Source organism: Alligator sinensis, unplaced genomic scaffold (genome assembly GCF_000455745.1).
Source record: "Alligator sinensis unplaced genomic scaffold, ASM45574v1 scaffold868_1, whole genome shotgun sequence".
NCBI lineage: Eukaryota > Metazoa > Chordata > Crocodylia > Alligatoridae > Alligator > Alligator sinensis.
The window spans coordinates 225,458-231,990 of NW_005843155.1; positions in this window are offsets into that span (position 1 = coordinate 225,458).

A 6,533-nucleotide genomic window follows, 5' to 3' on the forward strand; every position below is an offset into this window, starting at 1 on the left:
GGGCAAAAGGAAAACCCATTTTCCTTTCCAGAGGATTTCTAATACAGGGACTTTCCATTTCCTAGGTCAATTTGTTTCCTGGTGCTTTTTTTCACTGCCTTTCCCACAAATATGTCCCTTAGCCATGACTTCCAGAAACTTTCTTTTCAACCCTGCAATATTTGCCAACCCACACACGCAGGGATGATTCTCCCATTGGATGAGATGTTGCCTTAGCAGCAACTAGAGTTATTATAAAGTCATCTTTTATTGTCATGAATTACCCCCTCTCCCAGAAAAAAGGTTTCATCGTCAGCCATCGTCCTGGACTCTCTCCACTGCCCCGAGTCCTGGTGGTAAACCTTTAGTGAGAACAAACTCATTGCCACACGTTTGCGTGGAATTACACTGATAAGAGAAGTGTTATCCAGCCAGAAGTGTGCCCAGTGTCTCTCAAGTTTGGTACGTTGAAAGTAGTAAAATCTTGATCTTTCTGGCTTGTAAGTACATCACAGATCACTGCATCTCCACGTGCAGGAGATGCCAAGGCCTTTGTCCCAGTGCAGACTCCAGTGACATGGAGGCCACCCAAGGCTCATCCACAGACGACCCCTCCATGGGCTCATTCCCTGCCCTAAACCTTTCCCTGCAAACAGGCAGGAAGCACAGCCCTGCTGCTTTCCCAAGAGAGACACCGCTCTAAGTCTTCCCCTCCAAGAACATTTCTTGGAGAGATGAAAGGTGAAACCTGTTGGCTTTTCCTATGAAACAGAAGCAGCTCTCGTGTGAAGCACAGAGGCAGGTGGGCCAGTGCAAGCCCGGGCTCCCCACGCCTGCTGACAAACCCCAAAACCCAGCGTGAGGCTGTTCACCCTTGTATCCAGATGCTGCTCTCAGCACTGCCAGAGATCGAGGCAAGCGCTGGAGAGCAGTCTCACCAATGCCCTTCGGCATCTGGAGCATGTCCGCGCAGTCAGGGGCAGGGCTCGGCATCATCTCCCCCGGGACCCACCAGTGCTGTGGGACAGAGCAGCCCTTAGTGAGCTTCTTTCTTTCTTTAAGCAGATGCCTCTGGTCTCCTCCTCAGCCCGTTAGAGCACGAAGCCATTCCAGCAAGGCAGGGACTAACATGGAGTTTCTCTTCCCCTTGCAGGAGGTGCCTGGCTGCCTTGCAGAGGTGAGAAGCAGCCTCCTGCAAACCTGGAGCCCCCACAGCCTTGCCCAGGGAGTCACGGTGAGATGGACGCCCTGAGACCTGAGGAGGACCGATGGCCCCAGAGTGAGGGGAGGGCCCCAGGGCAGAAGGAGGTTGCAGCAGTGGACCAGGCAGCGTCTCCAGTTGGCCATGAGAGTGGGGAAGAGCCAGAAGCCAGAGGGAGCCCCGGGTGCAAGGATGAATTTGTGGAGCTGAGCGAGCTGGAGAGCCACAAGGCCAAGTTGCAGCGGAGAGAGAGCCCGCGTCCGAACCAAGGCAGTGGGGAGAGCCTCACAGGAAAGCAGGAACTTGCTGTTAAACCCCAAAGAAGAGCGCAGCCCTGCCCCAAGCACAAGAAAACCTTTACCTGCCCCTCACTCCTGGCTTTGCACAAGATGAGGCAGTCTGGGGAGAAGCCCCACGTGTGCGCAGAGTGCGGGAAGAGCTTCCCCTGCCTCTCGACCCTGAGCGCTCACCGCAGGGTGCATTGTGGAGCGCCCACCCACCGCTTCTGCAAGTCTGGGATGAGCTTTTTGTGCAGCTCAGACCTGGTCAAGCACCAGACTGTCCAGAGGAAAAAGCATCAGTACCGCTGTGTCCCATGTGCTAAGACCTTTACCCATTTCTCCTCCCTGGCTCAGCACTGGCACATGCACTTGGGGAGGACGTCGCTACATCCACACTGGGGAGAAGCCACATCACTGCTCTGAGTGTGGAAGGAGCTTCAGGCACTCCTCCAGCCTGGCCCGGCACCAGCGCATCCACACCCAGGAGCATCCATAGTTCTCCCAGCAATGCAGGACAGACTTGTGGGTGCTGACCTGCTTAGTCCTCTCCAGTGGCTGCATTCAGGCAAGCAGACACGGGCTGTATTGCAGAAAGCAGTCACCCAGCCTTCAGCCCTTGTAGGGCAGTGCAGGACCCCAAGGACCCAGAGGCTGCCCCCAAGGTTTGCTTGGTGGGGAGGGGCTCAGAGGAAACAGCTCAAGCAGGCGCCAGCACAGATGCTGGGGGAACCTGTAATGAGATGGTCTTTGCGTCAGGCTTGGAGCCTGTGCCTTCCCCCTCATTCCCTAAAAGCAGTCAGGGCTCCTTGTCACAATAGGGTGCCCTCCCCAAGACACCGAACTTCAGATGACACCCAGAGACTGTTCTCGGCTGTCTCCCAGCCTCGTCCTCTCTTTCGGTGTCGGTTCCTGAATCGGAGGCTATTGAGGTGCAGCAAGGAGGGCATTTATGGCTGGGAGAGCATTCCCAATCCTCCACCCTGACTTCACCTGTCCTTACCACCACTGACCCCTCTGCACCACTGGGTGCCTGCAGCCCCCCTCCCCTCCTTCCCTGCATTGTATTCTCTATAATGCAATCTCTTCTAATAAAGCCCCAGAACTGAACATGGTTTCCCTGTGGTTGGTCTCTGTGTGCTCTCCGGAGCTGTGAGATGGGAACAGGGCAGGGCCCACGACCTTTTCCAGGTCAGATCTCTGTGATGCCCCAGGCCCTCCCCTTTCCAGAGGATTTAGTATAATGCAGGGGATGTTGCTAAACCTGGGGAGCAGGAATTGGTCACAGTCGAGGCATTGCTGTGCAGCAAAGGACCCTGCCCTGGGGGCTTTTGAAGGAAGCTCTGGTGTGGGGCAGTCGAGTCTCTTTTCTGGGTGAAATGTAGCAGGGGTGAAAGAGGTGCAGCCTGTGGCAGGGTGGGGAAAGTCTAAGGACATCCTCTGCATGAAATGCAGCACGTTGTAATCTCCCATTGTGAATTTTGATGTTTCTCTGCTAGTGCCTAAGCCATTTGGCTGCAGGGTTGTGCTGCGGGGGCTACTCCAAGAGGTTAACAACCCCTGACTAAGCACACTCTCTGTGTGGGGATGCGGCCAGCTTTCCTTTCTGCAAAGAGAAAGGCCAAATGACTGCTTCTCTCCCACAGCAGCTCCAGCAAGTGACTGGGAACATGGGAAAATCCAGCTGGGAACCTGCTGATAAGGTCAGGCCACCCCTTTCCCCCATGGCCACAGCTATGTAGGACTGCAATTCCTATTGAATGAGGGCATTTCCACCAGGAGGGCTAAAAACTTTCAACCTTTCCTTTTCATGTCTCTCCCCTTTGTTCAAATTGCAGAGACCCAACAGGCTGCTGAGCAAGGTGAAGTTGGAGGTGGTTATTTAGTGCCCAGCTTCACATTCCTCAAAGCCTGAGTTGGGCTTATTGCTAACTTTGCTCATGTGATGAGCCCTGTCACCACCCAACTATGTCAAAACCTCCAGTTTTACTGGTCTGTGGAAGCCCAGTGAGCCTCTGAATATCTGAAATGACCCTTCACCTCTGCCCCTGTCCTAGCTCATCCAGACCCCACCTTGTCATTCATGGTAGAAAGAGATGCATCCAGCACCAGAATAGGCGCGGTGCTCTCCCAATGGCAGGGCCCAGACTCACTAAGGATACTCACATGTAGAAATATGCCCTTAATGTGCCTTAAAAATGGCAACAAACGGGACGAACTGACACTCCTTCTGGCAGACAAGGGTTTTGGCCTCATTGGAGTGCCAGAGACTTGGTGGGACGATACATATGACTGGGCAGTGGATATTGAGGGCTACAGGCTCTATAGGAACGCCAGGCTTGGAAAGGAGGGTGGAGGGTTGGCCCTCTATGCCAAGAAACGTTACTCCTGCTTGCAGGTTACATTTGATGGCAGGGGTAAGTCCCTTGAGACCCTCTGGGTCAAGATACAAGGGGGCTCAGGAGAAGGGGACCTGATGGTGGGAGTCTACTATAGGCCTGTAAGGTGGATAGAAAGCTAGCTGGAGCATTAGGCTCAGAGAGTAGTGATCAATGGCTCGATGTTTAGTTGCTGGCCGGTATCAAGTGGAGCGCCCGCGGTGTCAGTCCAGGGGCCAGTTTTGTTCGATGTCTTCATCAACGACCTGGAAGATGGTAGAGTGCACCCGCAGCAAGTCTGCAGATGACGCTGGGCTGCATTGGTAGGAGCGTTGCCAGTAAGTCAAGGAAAGGGATTCTCCCCCTCTATTCCACATCTGGCCACATCTGGAGCGCAGTGTTCAGCTTGGAGCCCCCTACTCCAGAAAGCATGTGGACAGATTGGAGAGAGTCCTGCGGAGGGCAAGAAAAATGGTGAGGGGACTGGGGGACAGGACTAATGAGGAAAGACTGAGGGAACCGGGCTTATTTAATCTAGAAAAGAGAAGACTGTGAAGCTATTTCATAGCAGCCTTCAACTGCCGGACGAGGAGTTCGACTGAGGATGGAGCTGGGCTGTTCTCAGTGAGGGAAGATGACAGGACAAGGAGCAATGATCTCAAGTGGCAGCAAGGGGAGTTTAGGTTAGATATTAGGAAGAATTTTCTCACTAGAATGGGTTACCCAGAGAGGTGGTACAGTCTCCATCCTTGGAGGTTTTCAAAACCCGGCTAGACAAAGCCTTGGCTGGGATGTAGTTGGGGCTGGTCCTGCTTTGTGCAGGGGTTGGACTAGATGTGACCTCCTGAGGTCCCTTCAACCTGAATTTTCTATGATTCTCTGATTAGCACGGTTAGACTGTCTGATCTCCTCCGCTCTGTGATGCAATTCCTGCATGCTAGCCTGGCGGATGCCCACCTCTGCTCACCTATAACAACTCCACACACAGCAGCTGGTCGAAGCCCTTTCTTTGCCCATCATGGGTCCCCCCATCCTGCACCCGACCCTCCTGTAAGGCTCAGAGCACAGGGACCGGCTCAGGCCCCCCGCCGGGCTATGGCTCATGAAGGAAGGCAGAGGGGCAGGAGCAGTCAGGATGGGGATGGAAATCAGAGGACAGTGGTTCATGGTGTGCGTGCAAACTCATGCTCTTTTTCACAATGGGCTGGAAGAGCTTGAGATGTCGAGGCTGGAGCTTAACCGGACAAGTCTTCAGGAACGTCCGTAGATAGAAGATGACTTCCTCGATAGCTTAATAGCTGTGCTGATGGGCTTAGACTGCTTTTGAAACCATCGTCCCTGCACTGATTTTTGGGACGTGTACTGAGAGCTTGGAGAGGACTCGAATCTTCCAGGTTTTCAATTTTGGAAGAGCCACGAATTGCTGGAAGCAGATGATAATAGTAAAAATGTTCACAGCCCTTGTTATGGAGGAGAATGGGAGAACATGGCTGGAGAACTGCTGTGAAAAAGTGTTATATTGAGAAGGTGCAAGAGGTGGGCTGTGTTTAGACTGAGCCATGCCGTGCCCATGCGTTCCTGTGGAGAGAGCCCACGGACGATGAGGGGGTGAGGCACCTCCCCCTGGAATAGCCTCAGGGTCTCATAGGGGGATGATCTGTTACCAGGGAGAGCCCAAACTTTGTCCAAAGTGTGGATGTCTTGCCACAACTTGCATACAGACTTTGTGTTGCCCATGTAGAGAGAAGGGACAGGTGGAGCAACACTATTGCCTAGGGTGGGTGCATGCCCTGGATGGAGAGAGGGGTGACATACTCTACTCTTGCCCCAAAACCATTGCAGTCAACTTGAGGAGGAGACAAGGTGATGCAAAGGATGCGCCACTGGAGAGGGAAGAGGAGGGCAAACAAGAACAACAACAGAAACGTAGGAAGAGCCGTGGCAGGAAAAAATGGGTGAAGTTGGTAGAGGAGATCCTACAGCAAAGCCAGGAAGACATTTTTGAGGGATTCTTCTTGGTGGAGTTGTTGGAGGAAGAAGAGGAGAAGGAGGAAGAAGGACAAGGAGAAACTAGTACTCCCTAGAGTGGGGAGAGAGGTGGGGCATCTTGGAAGAAGAGGGAAGAGAGGAGCGGATAGAGCAGCTCGCTGGAAGTGCACAAAAGAAAATTGGAGGACTAAAACACGGGAAGGCTTGGGGAGGAGTGGAAAAATAGGGAAAGGCAGAGAACTGGAGGATCAGAGATGGGGCAGGAGGATGGGGAGCCTTCCTCTCTAGAGGGTCCCCAACCAGAAAGCTCAGGCCAGGGGTGCAAGGTGGTGACATGACAGAGCCCTCAGGGGAGGGAAAAGGGGGGGGAAAAAGCAAGGGAAAACGATGAAGAGCCCCTTTGCAAAACAGCTGCTAAGGGTCACATTGGTCCTTGCAGGGGTGAATATCAAGGGTATTGTAGGCACAGATAAGTGGGCATGAGTAGAGGAGTCCTGGCGCTAGTCGAGTCAGTCCTCAGGCTGCTGCAACCGATGGGGCATGTTAGAGCCTGCGCATCGTTGGCGATTCTTTGGGCATCGTGACCTGGTGGCTCCTATCTCCTCTCCAGCTATTGATAGCTGTTGACTTGTAGATTCATAGATGCTAGGGTCGGAAGGGACCTCAATAGATCATCGAGTCCGACCCCCTGCATAGGCAGGAAAGAGT